This window comes from Danio rerio, chromosome 5 (assembly GCF_049306965.1).
Source record: "Danio rerio strain Tuebingen ecotype United States chromosome 5, GRCz12tu, whole genome shotgun sequence".
NCBI lineage: Eukaryota > Metazoa > Chordata > Actinopteri > Cypriniformes > Danionidae > Danio > Danio rerio.
In genome coordinates, this window is record NC_133180.1 from 40484701 (window position 1) to 40508944 (window position 24244).

At 36.3% G+C, this 24244-nt stretch overlaps 1 protein-coding gene across 6 annotated transcripts in view; it reads left to right on the forward strand.

Moving 5' to 3' along the window:
- cfap299 (cilia and flagella associated protein 299) overlaps positions 1-24244 on the forward strand; it is a 101466-nt gene that overhangs the window by 2459 nt on the left and 74763 nt on the right.

Consider the following 24244-nt stretch of genomic DNA (forward strand, 5'->3'; position numbering starts at 1 on the left):
TGAAACGTGAGCAGAGTGAATTTCTGTGTATATCGTTTGTTAAACCACTCTGACGTACATCGTCACATTCAATTTAATGTCACAATCTACGTGCGAAGGGTTTTACGAACAATTCATTCTGCTCCTGTTGGATGAATGAGGTCCATTGACTTTGGAGAATGAATATATTATTGACACAGACTCATTGTAAATATCAAAGACATCAAATGACGTTAAGATGGTAACTTATGTTGGATTATAGGATCTAAAACTCCAAGGACACAACAGCCTCTTTCTAGATAGATCTTGGCTGAAAGCAGCATGGACTTTCTGCTGACGCGAATGCTTTTTATAGACGCACCTGACAGCTCAAGTGTATCTTAAATGCAGATCTTTCGTCCCTTCACTGTAAGAGAGGCAAAAGTGGTGTTAATGTGTGTTTGTGGGAGTTTTGGGATGCTGTAAACTTGGTCGCTGACTTGGACAGGGATTGCATAGTTGGTGTGGTGAGGCTTCAGGAAACATTTTTGGAGAACTATATTTGTGTTTTCTTGTGGCAGCTCCCCTGCTTAACCACCTGCAGACGTGTCTTTGTGGCGTTCAGTGCTTGTGAAAATCAAGCGCAGAAAGACGTTCTGGCTCTCAGTTCAAGCAAAATAACATGGCAAAAAGGACAGAAACGTCTATTACAGATCAAATTGCAGTCAAATAAGAAAATAACTCTTTAGGCATATAATTTAACACAGCCTTTTGTAGAGTAAAGCACTCTCAGATGCTATTGTGTTTGCTTCAAGCCAATGAACTCTTTGAAAGGACTCCTATAGCGTGTTTGCTTTTTTACTTAGACATTCAATTTTATATAGGCTATAGCCAGTTAAGGTTTGGATTCAGGCCTCAGAAGTTTAACAGATTAATTTAGGCTCAATTGTTCTTATTTTACAAAAAAGTATTGTTCAAACTACTTATTTTAAATAAGCTGAAACTACAATTGTTAAGTTTTTTGGGTACAACTTGATTGTTTTATGCTCAATCTATTTGCATTTGTAATAATAAACAAGATAACTTAATTCTTTTATGTTGCTCCAACACAAATCAGTTGTGTGGAACGCAGCATTATTTACAGCGTTGGCTGTTTATGTGTATTAATGTTTACATTTAAGTTGCAGCGTCTTTGTTTGGGTGCAGATGTTGACTGTTATGGTTCGCTAAGTAATTTAACATTATTTAAACGGGATGACGCAGTGGCGCAGTAGGTAGTGCTGTCGCTTCACGGCCAGAAGGTTGCTGGTTTGAGTCTCGGCTGGGTCAGTTGGCATTTCTGTGCGGAGTTTGCATGTTCTCCCTGTGTTCATGTGGTTTCCTCCAGGTGCTCCGGTTTCCCCCACAGTCCAAAGACATGTAGTACAGGTGAATTGGGTAAGCTAAATTGTCTGTAGTGTATGAGTGTGAATGGGTGTGTATGGATGTTTCTCAGGGATGGGTTGCGGCTGGAAGGGCATCCGCTGCGTAAAAAATATGCTGGATAAGTTGCCGGTTCATTCCGCTGTGGCAACCCCACATTAATAAAGGGACTAAGCTGGAAAGAAAATGAATGAATGAATGAATAAATGATTTGAACGGATAGTTTACCCAAAAAATTGTAATTTATCATTTACTCTCCCTTGACTTGTTCTAAACAAGTTAAAATAATTTTTTGTTCTGTTGAACACAAAAGAAGAAATTTTGAAAAATACTACTTCCATAGTATTTGTTTTTTCTGATGGTTATGGTTACAGGTTTCCAACATTTTTCAAAAATATCATCTTAAATTTCATTTTTGAAAGAACTATTCCTTCAAATGTTGTTTTCACAAATAACCATCTCATCCACACGAGGACTCGATCACTTCAGTGCTGTTTATAGGTTACCATATTGTTGTGTGTATCCTATGGTTAATACGCAAGTTTAGCTCTGTTATGTATGATTGTAAAAGAGGTTGAAATTGAGAAAGAGTCACAATTGCGAGGAGAAAAAAGACTCACAGTTAGAAAGGCGAAATTCTTAAAACAAGAATAAATCTAAATGGCAATATATGTCTAAAAGCTCACACTCTATAGGAATTTTAAGTTTACAGTATTAGTGCGGGGCACAGATTAATCAACACGATCACACAGCAATTTGTATCTTTTTGATTTAATCGTTAATTCGTACTCATTCGTTTAATTTAGTACAAATTGCTTATCCCCCAATGACAATTGGGTTTAGAGATGGGGTTGGGTGCCATGCCTCCTTTAACATTGTATATTTTCATATGGCTGAACTCGAAAACGAATTCACCACTAAACTAATAAAACGTAGTTACGTTTGGATTTGTAAGTGGTTTTTATGGAAGCTTGTTTCTGCCTCGGAATTCTCTGAATTATTAGATGTTTTAACTTACTATGTTCACTTAAATTCTGAATTTCTGTAAGTCTGGACTGTTAAAATTTTTAATCAATGTTATACAATACTTGAACATAACCGAATAGATTTTTTTTACATATTTGAAGGCTGTGTTGAAGGATGTCACTTGTTGGGTCACATGAAATTGAGCAATATGCTGTCATTACTTTCCACATTGTTGTTTGTTTATACAGATAAAAGCTGAAGTCACTTTACAAAAAAAAATCAAGAGTTGTTTTGGTCACATGATATTGGAAAGAGAAGGAAGAATTTAAATAATAAGCTATTAATAGGGATTAGCATTAGAAAACATCACCAAATAATAGCTAAAATGAACAAAAGTCAACTTGTATAGCATGTATCTATATTCATCTAGATGTTCTCAGCAGAATGTAAGTATTTGGTTCGTCAACAGTAACAACTGTTAATTCTAGAAATTTATACAAATAAAAACTAAATTGCCCTTTCAAATTGGTTGATATAATTAAAAAAAAAAAAATTTGTATTCTCATTTGTGAAAACAGTTCAAACAGTGCTGCTTCATATTTTTATTTATTATTATTATTATTTATTTATTTTATTTTATTTTAAAAGTAATACTTTTTTTGCAATTCTTTGATTAACAAATTTTATGAATCAGAAACATTTGACAAAATTCAAGTATTCACTGAAAAATACATATATTTTATTGTCCCCACACATATGAATTTAAGATCCAGTACAACAACACATAAAAGTAGATGAGTGACTTTTATTACATTTAAAATCATTGATTGGATCACTTTTACCATCAACTCAGCAAAACAAACACTTAATCTCTTTCCTTTAGCAGCTCCTTTTTATTTTCCGCCTTCCACAGTTTGCTTTCTCTCTGCTTTCCTTCCTCCCTTTCTCTCTGCCTTTTCAGGCCTCCTTTTGCTCACCGAGACCTTTAGTGCCTGCAGGTGTATAAATAGAGATGTTTTCAATTAAGACTTGCTTTGCCTGTAGCGTGCATCTGATCAATGAATGCCTCTGCACCTGTGGTAATAAAATACCAAAGGGACGAGGGAGACTGTGCTATGAATGCTAATCAGATGTTGCCCTTTTGTTGCCCTGTTATAGGCTAGTACATAACATGCTTCGTTTGACAGATAGGCATTGTGGTATCCTGCCAACAAATCACAATTGAACAAATGAAGGGATTTCGCCCTGAGAAACTCAATACTTGACGCAATGGGAAAAGCTTGAATGAAAGAGATGGTTGACTGAAAGATGGCTATTGTGGAGAAAAGGTTCCACAATGACTTATGACTGCGCTGAAATAATGGACAACAGTAAACGTAAAGCTTTCTTTATGCGATTAAAACTAGACTCCTTCATCGCCGTCCTTTCTTTCGCTCTGCATCTGTGACTTTTTCCGAGATGAATGTGAATTAGGCAGATGAGTGAAAGCATTACTTTTTTCCCTCTAATAAATCAGGTCCATACAGAGGGAATGGGAGCGATCAGGAGTTTGGCTCGGGTCTGAGCGTACGGATAGCGCTGAAAAAAAAAATTTCTCCTTAACTGGTGTTTAGAAGCGAGGTCATGTCGAAAACCGGCTCATGCCCTCTCAGCAAGTTTACAATTCACAACGTCCTCATAAATGCTGCACCACTAGGCCTGGATCAAAAAGCGTAAGGTCATGCAGGTTCCGAGCATTCTGGTGTGAGTTTCAGAGAGGCGAGAGAGCCTGGTGGTTTTACGCAGGCCTGATATGAGGCCCTGGCAGGAGCCCTGAAACCTGCAGCCTGGCTCAGACCCAGCAGTAAATGTCAGCAGATGTCCTGACCTCGCGTGCTCATGACAGGCTCCGGAGACTCGAGTTTGAACCCCCCCTCCCCCTCCCACTCCTTCAAAACCCCCAGCACAACCACAGCCATGCTCTTTGTCCATTGTTTGACTCCGTCGAAAAAATGCCACTCTCCACAAATTCACCCCTTTCGAAATTGATGGTTGGAGCCATCGCTCACTAGCCAAGTAAAACCCTGCTGCGAACACAGACTGTACATATGCACCGCGGTGTTAATCCCTTGCTCACATAGGCTGAAATAAGACCTTCAGGCCTGTTTTTCAGGCCATGATCAGGAGGATAGCTTGGCCTGTGCTGGTTGTCCCACAACGACCCAGCATACAAGGTGCTAAATGAAGCTAATCGGAAAGGTGCATATGTTATGCCAGGCATACACAGTGAAATTTTGGTCCTAATTTTGACTCTTTTTCAGCTTTGTCATGCTGTGTTCATGCACTGTACAAGGGGAAAAGATAGGCAATTAAAGGCATAGTTTTTTAAATGTATTTACTCACCCTCAAGTGCTTTCTCAATATTAATTGATTAATAATTAATATTAATTAAGTGGTTTCTATATTCTTTTGAACACTAAGAACAGAATAGAAAAGAAGGCTGAATACCTGTAACAACTGACTTCCATTGTAAGAAAAACAAATAGTATGGAAGTCAACGCTCCGGTTTTCCAGCTTTCTTCAAATATATCTTGTTTTGCTTTCATAAGTAATTGGAAAAAGTGAATGGTGAGTAAATGATAACAGAGTATTAAGTTTTGGATGAATCAAAGCTATAAAGCAATTGAGTTAAACTCAAGTGTATTGTGCCCTTACTGAACCCACCCAAAAACAGAAACCTCTTTGCACCTGCAAATTTTTAATTTCGTCACAGGTGAACAGAACTAAATAGAATAAAATGAACGGGGTCTGAAAAGTTCAGAGGCAGTTGAAAATGCATTCAGTCACATTGCTTTAAAAGTGAAGACATTCGGACCGCCATAAATGACCACTACTCAACTGCCTACTGACAAAATCCATAAACAATAAAGCCGAAAGTATACTTCACTTTTTACAGGGGTTTTCATGCAATGCATGTGATGTGAAAGTAATCAGAATAAAATGGGCATACTGTACACACACTGCAGGATTTGACTTGTTGTAAATGCACATAAGGTTTCATTCACTCACAACACTTGTACAACATTTATTAATTATTGTTCAACATTTACTTAAGCATTATTAAAGAGCAAAGTTGTGATTGATAACATTAATTCAACATAGGCTCATTCTGAAAGCGTAGCCCTATATACATTTCTGGAGATCACGAATTAAGTAGCCAGAAGTATGTATGGCTGCATTTCATTTTTAAAATGAATGCTACAGGGCGGTATAAAACCATTCCTTTTCACGCTTAACTGCTGGCCGCTTACCTCTGTGTGGACTGCTTTCCCTTTGTTACCAGTTTGTCCAATTAGCTCAACATGTATGTCAGCGGACTTGAAATGCAGAGAGGAGTTGACCATGGGGACAGAGTTCAGCAGTTTCAGAAAGGAGGCAAGTCAAAAACAAAGGCTAAAAAAATAAAATAAACAAGTAAATAACGGTGAAAACATGGTATAAAAAAAAAATCACGCGAGGGCTTTTCTTTTTTTGGATTGCTTTATAAAATGGTCGGTTGGGTTAAGGAAAGTGGGTGGGCGAGTCAATCTGTACTTTTAAAAACATCATTGGTTGGGTTTAGGTAAGGAGGAGGGTGGGTCAGTCGATCGGTCAGTCAGTCAGTCATTCAGTCATTCAGTAAATCAGTCGACAACGCCTCTGGTGGGTTTACACTAGAACAGAAGGCGTAAATGACACTTGCGAGAAAAATTTGACATCTGAAAAAACGTAGCTCCTTGGACGTATTTGGCGCACTCCAGAAATGTATATTGCGGTACGGTTTTAGAATGAGCCTGAGTTGCAATAATTAATGCACTGTAAGTTAAAATTAACAAACAAACATTTTCATCAAACATCAACATTTTTTTAAATTAACTAATGTTAGCAAAAATACTGTAATAAATCTATTGTGCATTGTTTGTTCATGTTAGTAAATACATAAACTAACATTAACTGATACAACCTAATAGTAAAGTGTTACCAAAATTACTTTATCCGCAGGTGACAGCTGTGCCTTAGTGGCATCAATTCACAAGGTACAGTAGTAGTAAAAAATCAGCATGAAAGCTATAGTGACAATGGATACCTAAATAGATGTGATATTGTACAAACAAGTTAACAATTACACTTATTCGTACAACTTTAGAATGAAAGAGTACAAAGACATTTATTGGTTATAACACATGGCTAACAGACAGACTCCTGTAGGCTAGGAGAGATGCCTGTGAATGCATACAGATCAAATGAAGTTAACATTAAAAGGCTACATGCCAAAATATAAAAATATCTTCTTTTGTGTTCAACAAAAGAAAGAAGCTCATAAACGTTAAAAAACATATGAGAAAGAATGAAGGATAAGGTCATCTCTTTAATACAGTAGTTTACAGTAGTGATTATATAGATTTACATAATATTAACATAATTAACTTTAAAGATAATGGGAAGTTTGCATTGATGTCATTAATGGTGGGGATGTCCAGTCTATGTTTTCCCATGGTACTAACGTTTTGGAGTAGTATTTCTTTTCTTCTGTTTGGAAGAGAAGAGTAGCTTGTGGCCGTGATATCTAATACCGAGGAACTGTCAAGCAGATCACTATTCTATTTTCTACTCTCTATTCAAGATGTTGAACTGAACAATTGTGTCTACAAACCACCATCAAAATTTATGCTTTGATGTAAAATACTAAATATTTGTCAAAACCTAAAAGATGTTCAATGACAGTTATAGGAGAAGTGGAAAGTAATCTGATAAAGCTAATTTGTTACAATAAATCTGGGCGCTAGTTTACCTGGATGTTACTATAAAGGACAGTATGCATTTAAGGAACTATATCATACCTGTCAACCCTCCCGTTTTTCCCGGGATTCTCCCGTATTTTACTGTTCTATCCCGCTATTATACCGTAAAGGTATAAATAAAGGTATTTTACCCATACCGCCGAACCACCAGGGGCCGCCCTTGCTCTTAAGTGTGAGTCTGTTCTGTGCTTTCACTTTGAAAACAAAGCATGAAAACACTTTGAAGTAAATATAAAAACGGCAGGATTCCTGTTCCTTTTCCTTACACATGCTGACTCCTCTTCATACGCAATCCTCAAAACAGTCATACGTGTGACTGGCAGCTGACGAGCTACATAGTGATAAACATACGCTATTTCCCAAATGGATTCTGTACACGTGATTTGAAGTTGAGTGAAAGTCTGGGTTTTGGCTGCGTGTTTGAACAGACATATAAACATAATTAATAATAATAATAATATCTAAAGATGTCGATCTTGGTGATTTTTTTCTTCTAATTTCGTCCTAAATGAGCATTAAAAAGCTAAAATGTTAGAAGTGTGCATTTTTAAAGTGATACCTGTTATTTAAAGTTAATCAAACGAAAAAAATATAAATAAATTATATTCATTCGTTGCTCTTTAATCAGAATGTGTAAGTTATGCCGTGAAAAAAACAGCTAATGAGATTTGATAGCTTGATTTTATTTCTTCATAATATTTATTTTATTAGCTATTATAGCTGTTTGCTAATATATTTGCTGCTAATGTATACTATTTATTTTTTTCTTTTGTAAATAATAAAAATAAAACATATTACTGACCATTTAACTGTTAATTTACAATGGAACTGCTCCAAATGAACATATTTAGTAATTTGGGGATTTTTTAAAAGGGGTATGCCTTATTATGATGGTGGGCATATCCCTTATATTCACATCCTAATGTTGACAGATATGCTATAAACATTTTACAAAAAGAACAGAATGCTCAAGCAAAACTCCTTTTGTGGTCATATTCTTACAGAGTTTTGCCCAGCAGAGTTTAACACCAGCATCTCCTTGCAGCAGATCTTTGCTTGTTTGTTTGATTGAAGAATCTCTGCCTCTGTTTTGACCCATTTACATGTTTTTAATTTAGATTTACAATTACATCTTTTTCTCTATTTAGCAGATGATTTTCTCCAAAGTGACTTAAAAATGACTAGTAAACATACTCAAAATCTGCAAACTGATCTTTTTTTGCTTCCTTCCCTGTTGTAGGCTAGTAAACTATTACTAAGAATAATTTCCCTATTGCAAAAACACATTTATGCTTTATGCATAAGTGACAATGAGGAGATGAGTGATTGAGGCACTTTTGGTTGTTGGTAAGTTTTAGGTGACAAACTAAATGTAGTGAATCTTATTTTTTAATGTTGGACAAAAATGTGAAATGTGTGAAATGTGTCCTACTATATCACTGAGGCTGGACAACAGTTTTGTCAGGATCACCAGCAATCCAGTCTTGTAGATCGCAGGGAATAACTCACTTTCACTCGGGACTACAAATCCGTCACCATATGGACTACAAATCCTGTCATGCACAACACACTCACACCTGTTCCAGTTTCCCACTGATTGCTAACACTCAGCTAAAGCTGTTCAAAACTGATTACATGGACTTTAAAGGCAGCACAGAAACACACACACAAGGGAGTCTTGTTATACTGCTTTTGTGAACATTAAGACAAGGTTTTCTTGCCTGTTTTGACCCTTGCCTTGCCTTGTTTGTTTGTTTAATTTATTATGTTGTATGGTGTCTGCCTTTTAACCACTTGCCTGTGTATTGTCCGCGACTCTGGACTGCCCTTATACTTCTGCTTGCTCTTGTGTTGATTGTTGCTTGTCTGATCATTCTCCGGATAATAAACCCTGCATGCATTTGGATCTGCACTTACTTTTCAGCATCCCACTTCACATTACAAATATAAATTATTAAACTTTTTATTTTAAAAGGCAAGTCATTTTACTCGGTGGCCATCTTTGAAATGCCGCTCGAGCAGTATGCTTGGGCATTCTGTCTGAATGGGAAAACATTGAATTCTCCAAAACCGTTTGCCAAGCTTACGATTACATTACATATTTGCAATCATTATTAAAATTAAACAACTGTCTTATTAGTTTCGTTTCTAAACGTCAGAGTCAAACAAAATCTGCATATTTTCACGTTCCCCAAGTTAATGCGCATACCCACTCTAAAGGAACAACATCACGATATCAACCTCATTTATGGCTGTTCTACATATTATCATCCTCTGGATAATGCATTGTCAGATCTTGCTGGTTTTCTGAAGTAATTTACAAATTTTCCTGTCTCAAAAAACAATAAAAGTATATTTTTCCACTTTCATGATAGATTTTTTTTTTTACCAACATCAGTCCTGTTGATAACTAGCAAACCTCCATGTACTTTAAAGATTTTAATCCGTCAAATGATTAAAGGCTTAAAGTCACAAATAACCATTAATGATACAATGAATCTACAGTCATGATTATAGGTAGAAATAAAAGGTTTCCTGACAAGAATAAGTTTTTGTTCTCTTTTACACTTTTGGGTTGTATTTAATCAACTGAGCAAATATTCCTGCTCACCAGAATTAAAATCTGCTTCGTCGCTCAGCATGTTAGCAATGAAAAGAAATGGGATTTGTCAGGAATAACAGTATCTTATTTCAATTTCCTTTTGAGAGCTTTGCAATGGATTTATTCAATCTGGAATCAATGTTCTATTTCACTGACTTGCCACTTTACTTTTCACATGCTTATTCTTAAAACAGGCAATTATTTGTACAGTATGTGCTATGTATGTTGTTTGAGTGAAACTAATCACAGTCAATCTATTTTAGGATTTCTTTTTATTTAAAGTGTCTAGATGGTTATTGGTGATCTTGAAATTCCACAACATAGATTGGCACATACAGTATATACTGAAATATTTTCAAAAGGCGCTATGATGCAAAATCAACAGAAGGTATAGGTGTCCACAGTCATATTGGAGTGAAATAAACACGTTTTTTGGAGAAATTTCCTGACAATAAATTAAGATCCAAATCACTGCAATTTTGAGCCCTACCGCAACGTGACATAAGAGTGTGGTTTTCCACATTAATTGACATTAAATTGAATTGATTGACAATTTTGCTTATTAAATGAGTATCATATCCACAAGGCAGGACTTGCACAGAAACTGGGATTAAATGATTTGTTCCAATTCTCCGTGATCAGCTGCACCTCAGCAATAGGTTTCACAAGTTTAAAACGTTTTTAAAATTGCATGTTTGTAAAAAATAAAAGACAGAAATATCACTATGTAAATTCATAACTGCTGGAATCACCACAGCCACATTTTTTGTTCAGTACAACAATTAAAGAAGATGCTTCAGTACCGGTTTGTTAGCATTAAATCAGGTTTATTTTGTACATTAGCATAACGGATATCCATACAGTAGTGTATGTTAACTTAGGGCCTACTCACACTATGCCATCCGTACCGTGCCCAGGCCCGTTTCCCGGATCGTTTGAGAAGTGTGAGTGCGCTGAATCGGGCTCAAGCACGGTTCACTTGGCCGGCCCTGGCCCGGTTGGAAGAGGTGTGCCTGAGCGCGGTACACTTGGGCTTTGGCGCGGTACGCTTGTGTGTGAGCGCGAAACGCGCCAAAGCCCGAAACCAAAAGCGAGACGTGACTTTTAAGGGACTGTTTGATATGGATTTATTAATCATTCTTGCTGTTCAGTGATCGCAAACTGCCGTAGTTTATTAAAGACGCAAACTCCTCACAGCACGCCAGCTGCGCGCCTTCAGCAGACCTCCTCATTCCTGCAGCACGAGAGCTTTGATTGTTTATGAGCGCCAAAAGTGGCGGATCTGTTCGGTAAAATATCTGACTGCGTGTCCCCGCATCCCTAAGGACTGTTTGGCGAAATATTTGACTGCATGTCACTGCATATCAAACGACTGAAAGGATATAACTAGAGAAATCTGCACCGTGCTGCTGAGTGAGAGCGTATGGCAAGCCGTTTTAACATTTAAACCTTGTTCTGACTATCCATAATTATATTTAGAGATATAATTATATATTTTGACAAGTCATTATTATAATTCAACTTGTTAGAATGACAATTAGAGATATCTGCAATTACAATTGTACTAGTACGAAATCAGATTGGAGATATCTGCAAATATATTGTGACTAGTCATATTCCTCCATTGACTTCCATTGAAAAATATTTGCAGATATCTCTAACTGAGTTTTGACTCGTCAAAAATCCAATTCAGGATATCTACAACTGTAATTCGACTATTAGTAAATTAATTAGAGATATCTTCAAATATATTTGTAAATATCTCTAAATATTACGAATTAAAGACATCTCCAAATGTATGACTAGTAAAAACTCAGTTAGAGATATCTCTAATTACAATTGTGACTAGTCAAAACTCAGAGATATCTGCAAATATTTTTCAATGGAAGTCAATGGAGGAATATGACTAGTCATAATATATTTGCAGATATCTCCAATCTGATTTCGTACTAGTACAATTGCAATTGCAGTTATCTCTAATTGTTATTCTGACTAGTCGAATTATAATTATGACTAGTCAAAATATAATTAGAGATATCTCTAAATATATTTATGGAGTCAGAACAAAGATTTAAATGCTAAAAAGGCTTGCCATAGAGAGCGCTTCTGAACAGCGCAGCAGCGATGACGTAAGCGTGCCGAGGCCCGATATGGTGTGAGCGCGGGCCGTCGGGAGGGGGGACAAGCGTGCTTTGGCCCGGTTCGAGGCAACTGTACCTAGTGTGAGTACGGCCTTATATACAACAGTTCTGTCTGGTTCTCGAATCTAATTGGCTGATAGCTCTGTGAAATACTGCAATAACAGCACTTGTAAAGCCTCCTTACCCTTCTGTATTACTTTGCACACATAGAGTAACAGCAGATCAATAAACTCACTTCAGTCTGACAAATATTGCAGCTGTTGGACAACAATGTACTTTTGAAGTTTTTTTAGGTGATAATGTAGTTGTTTCGATTTCAACTGCGCAGTTAAAACATTATACCTAATTTATAACAGTAAATATTTTAAATATTTATAATTTCAGAAAAACAGCGCACGCCTCCATCCAGTGCCGATTTGCAGCCATAGCGCACTGCTACTGCTACGAACTCTGTAACAACATTGTGTGTTACTCATCGTTGAAGAAAGGCTTGAATTAACTCCACAACAAATACATCAACTAACCAATCGGACCACTCTTACTGTGATAATTCTCAGATCTGCTTCCTTCGTGTCTGTCAATGGCTGCTTGTTTATCTGGCATGACACAGCAAAAGAAGCAGACACACATGTGAGAACAGAGGACTGGGAGAACCAGCTCATTTGCTTTTAAAGGCACAGGCAACAAAAACAGCTACAGTGTCCTCGGACCTCAAAATTCACATATTCAGCAGGGTATAATAAATCCAATGGGTATTTTGAGCTGAAACTTTACATAGGACTGTTTGTATAGTTTCGCTCATGGAAGGTTTTATTCTGCACCTGACCACTCCCACTGTATATTCAGTTTTTGTTCACCTGTTCACTTTAGTATAATTTTCTACCAGACCTGAGCTTTCCCGCTAAATTTAGGTCTGGTTTCCAAAATCTTACATTTAAATTGGGTACTACCAAAAGAGAGCGATAACAGATAAAAATGAAGATCATTATGCAGATGATGCACACACAAACTGCAAATAAAAGCAAGTGCAAAAAGCACTGATCATGTGTTCAGCATGTGTAACAGTCTGGCTGTACCAGTGCTCAATAAGAATGAGGAAATCATAGATATGAGTGTTCCAAAGTAAAGTCGGTACTCTGGAAAGCCATATTGTTATATATTCCGCGCTGCAAGAAATCTAGTAGGGTCCTGCGACTCCCACAGTACAACTATGGGAATGCAGACCTCTACTTTACAGAAACATTCTCGAGACACCAAAGACTTATCTCACATTTAGAAAAGGGGTAAAATAGAAGCCCTTTAATACAAAGGACCTAAAATGTAACTTTAGTGGGAGCAGCAGATAAAAAGTCAACATTCTAAAATTTCCAACAACATTTCATTGAAGTAATAAAAAAAAAACGTAATTTTAGTTCTCCACATTTCAACGCAAAAATAAAACTGAAATGTTGCAAACAAAAACTAGCATTAAAAACTTATATATTGTAGTTTTTTTTTTAAATCAAATGTACTGTAATTGTAATAGACTACCAATTTCATGTGAAAAAAATGTGCATGACTTCCCTTGTACTACCAGAGAGATTTGTTAATATCCTAATTAAAATATAATGTGCTTAAGCATCAGTATATTCTGTATGGGAAGGCAATGCTATTAACAAAGAAACCAATACAATGTAGTGTTGCCTGATGCAGTTGCATCTGGATTTTATTTATTTACTTATTCTTTACTTTAACAGGAATTTCCCATTGAGATATGCATCTCTTCAACCAGAGGGTCCTGACCAAAATGACAGCACAAAAAGTTTCAGACACAAAATTAGACACACATAAATGTCACAAATTAAAATTTACATAAAATATTCACATGATTCTTCCTGGTAAGACTTTAAAAGATTTTTAAAAATATTTAAAAATGGAATTGTTTCTATAATTTTTGTTTTTATTATTATTATTATATTTTTTTCGGGGTTTTCACCTTTATTAGATAGGACTGTAAAGAGAATTGACAGGAAAGCAGGGGGAGCAGTGGGAGAGGAAGAATCGGCATAGGGCCTTGAGGCGGAATCGAACTTGAGTCGCCGTAAACACCGGTTGCATGTGTTGACGCACTAACCACTACAACACTGGCACTGACGAATTGCTTCTATCATGATAACACTTTTCATTTGCATTTCATTTCATTCAAAAGGAGGAAAACTGTTTTTCCAAACTATGTACACACATTAGGAACAGTTAAATGTAATTTGTACGAATTATGTGTACTACAGCTACAAGTATAATATGATAAAAAGGTTACAAATATAAAATGGCAATTTACCCAATAATGCCCTAGCGGTGAATAGAAGCATATGCATTTTTCTTTTTTGGTGCAGGGAAAACCATCCAACCATTTTATACAAAGTACAATGATGAGTATGTGAACATGCATTCATCACAAATTGTATTGATACATCTCAACCTATCACTGAAAGGAAACATCTTTGGATAATCCTTTTTCTTGCCCTTCTTAATAAGAAAAGGAAAACCCAATTTAGGCCTGAGCTTCTTTTCGAGATTTTCAAAACCCAACTGTTAATCAAGCCATACACCCGAACATTTATAACAGTTTACTCTTTAAATACAGTCTTCCACCAGGGTTAAGATTGGTGAAACCTTAATTTTTGTATGACTGTGATTAAAAACCACATATTTAGTTTATTTTTTTTATTTTTTTTTTTGCATTAGACACACATACACACACACACACACACACACACACACACATACAAAAACTTTGGACAAGATCCTTTTTTGCTTGTTGCTTATCACATAGCATCTGATTGTAGCATTGCTCTGAATTACCTCTTGAATTACTGCAGATGTGATTGCCAAATGACCAAACCCCGGTTTTGGTCATGCAATCACTAATGTTTATACTCTTGTGATTATTCTCACCACCACATGTTACGACTGTGTGGTCAAACCTTAAATAGAGACACATGATTTCGATGATTTCGTCTTTTTTGCATCTGATTAATATTGATATCAGCAGTGAATTATCCGATTAGCCACAGCTACAGTCGCACCAGGCATTTACGTATAATCAACAACAGTGGAATATCCAATAAAGCTTTTGTCTGCTGGGCTTAGTTTTAGCTCTTAATGAGACCATTGTTTTGTTATCTTTTAGCTATTTCCTGTCTGTGTACTGTTTGTCATGTAAATAGCATTTTAGTTGAGAGGTCCCAGCAGGCTCTGGTCTTCTTTGAAAAACACTTTTATTATGAGCTGTTACAGTGGTTAGTGACTTTGCGGAGGTAAGTATGAGTTCACCTTTTCCCCTTGCCTTCTTTTACCTAGGGCTCTAAGGCCTGTGATGTTTCATGGATCATGATGGGACTTCCAGTGCAGAGGTGGAAGTGTTTTTCACATTATATACTGTAGCCCTCCGCCATAAAGATACTAGACAATCATGTGCTTTGTAGTTTGGCCTCCTCACAAATGCCGGATGTATATGATGGATTCTGCAGTGACCTGGAGGTATTATGTTAAACACATGTTAATAGCTTTGTCAGTGCAGAGACATTGAACAGGACCTGCGTTAATGTGTAGAGGATTTTCCAAAAAGACTCTCAAATTAGTGGAGGAAGGAGATGGGAACCGATGAGAAATGACTCTTCTGCATTATGCTGAAAACAAAATGAAGGCCCAAATATACTCACAGCTGGGGTTTTTTCATTCACTGTTTATTGACCTTATTTTATTTTATTTCATATAGGAGCCACTGGAACTCACTTCCATTAATTTTTAACCATTAAATCAGTTATCTGTGCCGATAGATGTTGTTAAATGGTATTTACTTATTGTATTATTTTTATTTATTCTGTATAGTCCTAAACACAGTTGTTGTAGCATGTAGTTTGACCATATTCCTACTCATTACCCCACTGGAAAAGTTAAATTACACCAATATCCGTCTGAAATAATTGCACAATAAATATATATATACATCATTGGTTAAATATCAACAGTAGGACAATGGGAATGAACTAAAAGTCTTTAGAATAAGAAAAACAAAGGGTATTTCTGTACAGGTATGTACCGACCAGGTTTTTTTTACCCTCGAGTCTAAGTCATATGATTTTGAGTAACTGATACCGAATCCTGGTCCAATACTTTTACAATACATAAAAAAAGAATAAAGAACACCTAAGAAACGGAACCAGGATGTTCCTTATTTTTAATTAATTCACCTTATTTTAACATTCAACAACTCTGTTGGCAAACAGAGCACTTCAGTGAAGTGAATATATAAAAATCCTATATAAAAACAATTAGGACCTCAACTTACATACATAACAACATACATACTCATGCTTTCCGCGTCAAGCTGATTCCCTGTTCTACTTTGCCAGCATTTAACCAGCATCCCTGCAACAAAATGATGTCATGCCACACGCATTGCTATTTCTATGTGTCAAGAAAGAGGTGTAAGCCTGAGCCACTGCATAACTGTAGATGTGTTAAAATAATGAGAATATATTTATATATATATATATATATATATATATATATATATATATATATATATATATATATATATATATATATATATATATATATATATTCTCATTATTTTAACACATCTATAGTTATGCATATATATATATATATATATATATATATATATATATATATATGGCAAAGCAGTGGGGCAGGACATCTCTATCTCTGTATGTTGTCTAAATTAAACACAAATCCATTTATTGGGGAAAAAAAAAAACTATTCAGACTGACCATTAGGCATTTCATACAGCTTTCTAAAAAACTGGAATCTTAAGTAAATGACCAGCGAATATTAAACCGAATATTTTTTTTTTACGATGCAATACATCACAGTAACCACAGTGCATTATGCTGCAACATAACATAAGTTCATTTGGTTCCTGGAGTTTTTTTAATTAATTTGTATTCATATAATGATTCACAAGCACTAATTTGGTGAATCACACTAGTCTGACAGTTTTTTTTTTACATTCAGTATTTTTATTCACAAATGCAATGCAGTTGCATTGTAGAGCCCTGCAAAAGCATTTAACTAAAATGACAGTGGTAAGAAAACAGCAAATAAGAAAGCAATTTCTGAAAGCAATATGAATGTTTGTAAAATAATATGACACTATAAACAGGAGATTGCTTTAAAGCAAGCAGTTTTACAAAATTAAAGCAGCACTATGTAAGGTTTCAATGTTAATATAATAATTCAAAAATGATCTCAGTGGTGGAATAACTTTAATACAGATGACTTATGCTGCTGTCGCTGTCAGCTCTGCCTACTGTCAACTGAAATCACACCTGCAACTTTGTAGGTTTTTTTTAATTGTGGAGAAACCATAAATAAACCATGCGATGATATTTGTGGAACATAGTATTTGTAACTTTGTTTCGCCTCAGTTTGTTCATACTCGTCGATTCTTGAAAATACTTGTATGAATACTTGTTTTTTTACTAAATGTAACACAGTATTTGGGTGGCATGGTGGCTCAGTGGTTAGCACTTTCACCTCACAGTGAGAAGGTTGCTGGTTTGAGTCCTGGCTGGGGCAGTTGGCAATTTTGTGTGAAGTTTGCATGTTCTTCCTGGTTTCTTCCAGGTGGTCCAGTTTCCTTGACAGTCCAAAGACATGCACTATAGATAAATTGAATGAACTAAATTGGCAGTAGTGTATGAGTGCATGTGTGAATGTGAGGGTGAATGAGTGTTTCCCAGTACTGGGCTTTGGCTGGAAATGCATCCACTGTGAAAAACATGACACATGATATGCATTACAGCTTGCTCAATAATGTTTGCGATTTTAATAACAATCAATTTACCAGCACTATTGACTACATTCTGATTATGCACATCACTATCAGTGCTTTTAAAGGATCCTTTAACCAGAATGTTTCGTCTGGCTTAAAAACTTTGCATGCATTTGATCGATTTAATATTATAAAATATCAAACACGTTGGAAATGATCAAGGGACCTCCCAATTTGTAAGAGAACTGATCTGGAGGAGCAAGACCCCGTCAGTAAACACCTTACAAAATATTCTGTGTTAAAGACTGGAATAGACCAAGGTCCTGAAAAAGATTTTTGTTTTGTCTTGTTTGATCCTTGGCAGAGGAAAATTTGTAATAAATTGTCCTAAACACTTGTAGAGAGTCTGGCTTTAGAAGTGTTTCACATTTTGATGCTTCTATATCTGTAGCAGCTGCTAGAATTAAGATTGACAGAAAGACTGCGGACAATTACTAAATGCATCAAAAGACATAAGGAAGACAGCTCGATTCCAACTGGTCAGAACATTTTGTAAGATACAGTCCTTATGTTTTCTTAGTCTGTCTGTGGTTAATAGCCACTTCTGCATGCTGTATGATTAGAAGGTCTTGCAGACTGATGAGGTTAGAACCACAAGCCTAACATGTGCAAAGCAGATTAATCTAATGGGCCACAGTGCTTGTGATGGAGGAATCCTGCTGAATGTCAGAGTGAGATGAAACGACTCATTTCAAGCAACACGAACATATTTAGATGTCCCCGAAATACATTTTCCTACACTTTTCCTTTTTCCTTGCGTGCAGAGGATATACTTTACTAACATTATGCTTGTGTTTGACATTTACAAGTTTTAACAGGAAACTTGGCTAAATTGAGTAAACCTGTTCAGCTTGGGTCAGATATTAATCTGTAAAATTAATAGTTATGTTATGACGAATCAAATTAGTCTTTTTATCGTTCAATCTGTCTTGACAGCAAGGGTTAAAATGTAACTTTTGACAGACCCTCAATGATATTAAATATATACTGAGTGTAATTTAAAGACACTGCATGTTTCATTCACAGACCTGCCCCTACCACAACCGTCAGCGGTTAACAATGAGAGGCCTCTGTAAAACTGAATGTATAGTATGTGTAACTGATACATTTGACTCAATATAATCAGAGGTGACAGAGAATTTCTTTAAAAAAATGAGTTAAGTAAATTGTCATGCTGGGTGGAATTTCCTTCGTCGTTCGACGGCCCAAAATAATATTTTCCATAAGATTCTTTTTCTCCAAGTGCCCTCAGGAAAAATATTTCACGAACTGTACCTGCTGATTTTTAGAAATCACTATATTGAAAGCTGCCATCTGCCAGGCCAGTGAAGGATATACTGTTTCTTTATTGAGCAAGATTTTAAGTCCAAATCCTCAACACAACATCTCTTGTTCTTGACGTGTCTTAGTCTTGGTTGAGGATATGCATATAGTACAGCTCAAACATATTTAGCACATGATGAGCAGAAGTTTACAATGCTCAGTATTGAATCTCTTTTATTAAATTCCAAGCGTTAAGGCCTGCCTGTTCTGTCAGCTGTACAAACAGATAGTAAAACTGAGCTCAAGAGCAGCAAGGAGATAAATCATTATTCGTAGTGTTGGTCAGTGCATAGCTGAGAGAGCACCACTGGGAACACTTTGTGTCCTGTGGTCGATAAAAAGCTTCTTATTTTGCTGGCCAGCCATACTAGTGGTCTTTAACAGTGTATGAGCATGGTAAGCACTTTTTTTTTTTTTTTTTAAGAAAGACCATTAAAATGAACTAAATTGATTTAGTAAGCTGAAGGGCAGACAAATATCTTGCTGCAATTTTCAACACTTTAGTTGCTAATTTCTTACTCAACTCCAATTGTTGTTGAGCAGTGCAATATGAGAATGATACGAGAGATTTTTATACGAGAAAATATATTTTTCCCCCCGTCAATCTGTTTGAGGTAGGAAAGCTTATTAGGAACTTGGGCCCATTCATGGCAGTGGTCATCTGTCCAAAACAAGCAGCTCCCTCTGAATATTTTTATTTACCTTATGCTTTCATGCAAGAGCAAGAGAGAAAGATATCAGTGGCCATAGCTGAATTAGCCTCTTCAAGACACACAAAGTTTTCATGATCACGTGAAATCAGATACATTCTTGATTAGTTACTTATTCAGTATAATGATATTGTGACAACAAAAAGTAGTGTTGTATATAGTATGAAATAAGTATTGATTGTAATAAAGTGCAGTATAAAACTAATCTGAAGTATTATAAATAAATCACTATGTTTTTCAATAATGCTATTATTGCAAATAATTTATTCTATATATAATGTGGGGGGAGGGGGGCATATTTACCAACCTTTACATTCACTGGCCACTTTATTAGGTACACCTAACTAGTATCAAGTTGGATCCCCTTTTGCCTTCAGAACTGCCTTCATCCTTCTTGACAAAGATTTTGGCCCATATTGACATGATAGCATCAGGCAGTTGCTGCAGATTTGTCGGCTGCAATTTCATGATGTGAATATCCCGTTAAACCACAACCCAAAGGTGCTCTATTGGATTGAGACTGTGGAGGCCATTTGAGTACAATGAACTCATTGTCATGTTGAAGAAACCAGTCTGAGATGATTCACGCTTTATTATATGGGGTGTTATCCTGCTGAAAGTAGCCATCAGAAGATGGGTATACAGTGGTAATAAAGGGATGGACACGGTCAGCAACAATGCTTAAGTAGGCTGTGGCGTTGACACAATGCTCAGTTGGTAATAATGGGCCCAAAGTGTGCCAAGAAAATATCCCCCACACCATTACACCACCACCGCCAGCCTGAACCATTGATACAAGGCAGGATGGATCCATGCTTACATGTTGTTAACTCCACATTCTGATCCTACCATCTGAATGTTGCAGCAGAAATCGAGACTCATCAGACCAGGCAATGTTTTTTCAATCTCCTATTGTCCAATTTTGGTGAGCCTCTGCGAACTGTGGCCTCAGTTTCCCGTTCTTACCTGACAAGAGTGGTACCCGGTGTGGTCTTCTGGCGCTGTAGCCCATCCATCTCAAGATTGGACGTGAAATGTGTTTTGTGTTCAGAAATGCTCTTCTGCATTCTCTTTTTCAGACCATTCTCTGTAAACCCTAAATATTGTTGTGCGTGAAAATCCCAGTGGATCCGCAGTTTCTGAAATACCAGCCCATCTGGCACCAACAACCATGCCACATTCAAAGTCACTTAAATCACCTTTCTTCCCTATTCTGATGCTCAGTTTGAACTGCAGCAGATCATCTTTACTATGTCTACATGCCTAAAAGCATTGAGTTGCTGCCATGTGATTGGCTGATTAGAAATTTGTGTTACCTAACATTTGGACAGGTGTACCTAATAAAGTGGCCGGCGAGTGTATACCTGTCAGAAAATTAAATACACTTAAGCCCTAAATAATTCATACCCCTGCCAAATTCTGAGTATTTTTCTTTTATTCAACTAGCAAGTATTTTAGTTTTTCGACCGGAAATCACTTGTTTGTCACAAAAAAGACAATAAGATGATGTACAAGAGACATCCTGGAAAAAAACAAAAACATTTAAGTAACTTTAATTTGCCAGGGTTATGAATAATTTTAGGCTTGACTGTATATATAAAAAAAATCCTTATTATTTTTGCGTAGCAGACAGTAATAATTATAGTATAATATTATTATAGTATAATTTCTATAACATATCTCAAACAATAACTAAATATTGCATCTCTTTCCTTAAATTGTGTAACAGAGTTTGACTGGTTATAATAAATACACAAAGCTTAACTTTCCTTGGATTCGTCAAGTTATGGATATGCTTTCCAAATGCTGAAGCAGCCATTCTTCCTCAATTTTACCTCAGAGTCATTACAGCACATTAATTCCGTCCACTGACCAAGATAAACACTGAAACACGTAAGAAGATGAATGATAAACACCATCCAAATGATTCAAAAACACCCAAGTTTCACGTCTTGCTGCACCTGATCACGAGCTACGGCAATTGCTGTGTGAAGGCAGAGGCCACATTAATTCTCTCAAATGAGGCCTAATAAAGAGTCATGTCAGATTGATGGGGAATGTTCCATTTGGCAGCAATTGCGGGGGTAGTTCTCACTCTCCAAGCGTGACTTTTGCTGTTTCCCTAGCTACTGGATTGGGGTAACCCCTTTTACTTTCCTCCTCAACACCTGTGTTTACATTGGGGCCTCGGCCCCCGTGACCTAGCAGCAGTCCCTCGCTTACGCTGAAGATGAAGTGGGCTTCCAGCTCTCGAATATATGCTGCTCCTGCACTTTCACCACTATGCAATACCTCTAAGAGTTCCATTGTGGGCATCAGCAATAGAGAGGTATAGGTTACATTCCGCCTTCATATTAGAGTTTATTTGAACACCGAGGGGGTGAAAACAAAGACAGCCTGCACTGTATTATTGCAGTGTGAGAGTTGGAAAAGGCTTCTTTATACTGTACGTCTCTTTGTCTTTTTGTGGGACCAGCACTAGGCTGCTCAACCATAAATCATCTTTGCAGGATTTGTCTGCTCGCTGGTGATTAAAACAAAACAGAAAATCTAAATGAATGTATCAATGGCTGTCAGTTCAGTTGTTTTCATTTCTGTTCAACTTACTCTAGTACAGATTGGTTTTGGTTTAGTTCTCCTCTTAGTTTTTTGTTTGTTCAAAAAGTGTAACTCCCTCGTTGAGCAACAGGAATTTCAAATGGCTTGTTTTACTCTTTCAAATATTTTTTATTATAAAAAATTTGTGATTGATTGATTCATTTTATTTTCGGCTTTGTAATCTGGGGTCGCCAGAGCGTAATGAACTGCCAACTTATCCAGCACATTCTTTTTTATCTAGCTCATTTGTTATTTTTAGAATTTTCATTCAGCTGATGCCCTTCCAGCTGCAACCCATCACTGGGAAACACCCATTCAGTCATTCACACACATACACCACGGACAATTTAGCTTATTCAATTCACCTATACCGCATGTCTTTGGACTGTTGGGGAAACCAGAGCACCCGGAGGAAACCCACGCCAACATGAGGAGAACATGAGGAGAAAATATGTCATAATCATTAAAAATGTAACACATACATGAGTAGTAGTGAAAGAATTAAATATAATTGCTTGTAATCATAACATTTTTATGAAATGAATGCAAAGGAAAAAGCCGCAAAAAGTGTAGTACAGCAAAAGAAAAAATGTTTATTATCTCATCATCAGCGTCATGGTAGACAATGACTGTGTTTACATGGACATCAGTGGTGAGATTATTTGCCCTAATCTGAATAAGACATTACTATGATTAAGGTGTTTACATGAGTTACATGTTTGTTTCATGATCCCGTTTTACATGTTAAAGCACATAATTCAATTAACGTCATTGCATATCCGCGCTATCCACGTTTCCTCTGGAGTTTCATGTAATTTTGGACGTTTCATTTTAAATTTGTTGACTTTAACTGCAGTTTGGCACTTTCACTTTCATTTAGGAACATTTCCTGCATGCCCCTGTGACAAATTAAATATTGGATGCGAGTATGAACTGCTGGAAGAGTGTAGTTTCAATTTGATAATTAATTTGAATTTGATACTGCACAGGGGAAATAGGGGGAAAAATCTCAGCATTTTGTGATGCAGCTGTCTGTGGTACTTTGCTGACTCGACAGGAGCAGAGAATAGTGTCAAAACAGTTGTGTTTGTATAGACTATCCTGCCGCAAATAGCGGCAAAAAATCCAACATAACGGTAATAGTTTGATTAAGGTGTTTTTGTGTCTGTACTGCACTTAAATACTGCGACTAATGTTTCCACATGTCTTAATTTGATTTTTGTTTAGTTCGATTATGACCTTAATCGGATTAAATTAATCATAAATCGCTGTTTACATGGTGAACAATACTTATTCAGAGTATTGTCTTAATCATATTTAAATCAGATTATTGGTGTACATGTAAATGTACCGATTGACACGCTTGATTCTGTTTATAGAAGTTTTACATAAAATCATCTGATAAAGAAAAGTTGACTGAAAATATGATATAATGTTTATGACGCAATATCTTTGGAATAGTAAATTGTGTTTTTTGCACAATGTTTCATTGTTTTATTTATTTTCTATTTTTTATTTATTTTCTATTTTTATTTATTTTTTTATTGATAAACAAAGCTTTTGTAGTATTGATGTATATTTGTTTTTAAGTCAACTTTAAAGCCAACATTTTTTAATGGGATGGACTTAGGGTTGTCATGATACTGGAATTCAGTACCAATCAATACTGAAATAAAAAAAAAACGTTTATTTTACACTAACATTTAAGCGCTGTTGAGCACACTCTTAAACAATGCTGACTTGCAATGTTCACAGTTGCAAGTGTTCACGGGCTCAACAGAAATAATCGTGATTGGCTGTGAAGGTCATCAAATCACCGAACTCACTGGAGCATTTTAAAGCCGCAATTGATCCGGGGATCTCT